The sequence below is a fragment of the Schistocerca nitens genome, unplaced genomic scaffold (genome assembly GCF_023898315.1).
Source record: "Schistocerca nitens isolate TAMUIC-IGC-003100 unplaced genomic scaffold, iqSchNite1.1 HiC_scaffold_207, whole genome shotgun sequence".
Lineage (NCBI taxonomy): Eukaryota > Metazoa > Arthropoda > Insecta > Orthoptera > Acrididae > Schistocerca > Schistocerca nitens.
Window position 1 is genome coordinate 41,824 of NW_026045748.1, and position 677 is coordinate 42,500.

The window sequence follows — 677 nt, forward strand, 5'->3', positions numbered from 1 at the left end:
TAGTAAGTGGACGCCTGAGGCACTATCAGATATGTCACGTCAGTTGCACTTGTGGCTCATGGCAGGTGGCGCGCCCGTTCTGTGTTTGTGGCAAAGGAGTGGCACACCTGTGTCTTTCATTCCTGCCATTGTTTATGTGCTGTGAGATGCGGCAGTGTGGTGCTGTTGGGTGCACCCCTGTGTAGGACATGTGTGGGTGTTGGTGGCGTATCTGAGCAATGGTGGTTGTAGGAAGAGTGGGATATTCAGTTTTCTGGTTCGACGTCCCGGTCTGGTTATCATAGTGTGGATGGTGTACTGTGGCCGAGAGGATGCACTGGATGTTGTTCCATGCTGGTACTTAGATGTTGTGTCTGCGTCTGTTACATGCATAGACTAGTGGGTGATGGAGTGTGTGGGTGACGTGTGGTTGACATTGTGTGCACAGACGTTCAGCATGTATAGGGACAGTTGTATGTGTTATCTGTATTCCGATGACTGCGCGTATTACTAAGCACCGCCGTGTATAAGCTTAATGTATGTATAGTCAATGCCTGTTCTATCTCTGTACAGTAGTAGCGGTGCGACTGCACTAGCTAGCTACACCTCGCGGCATCGTCCCCCGGTGTATGGCATATGATTATAAACATTCTGTCTATTAGTCAAAACCGGTGGTGTGACTACGTCACATGTTTGAG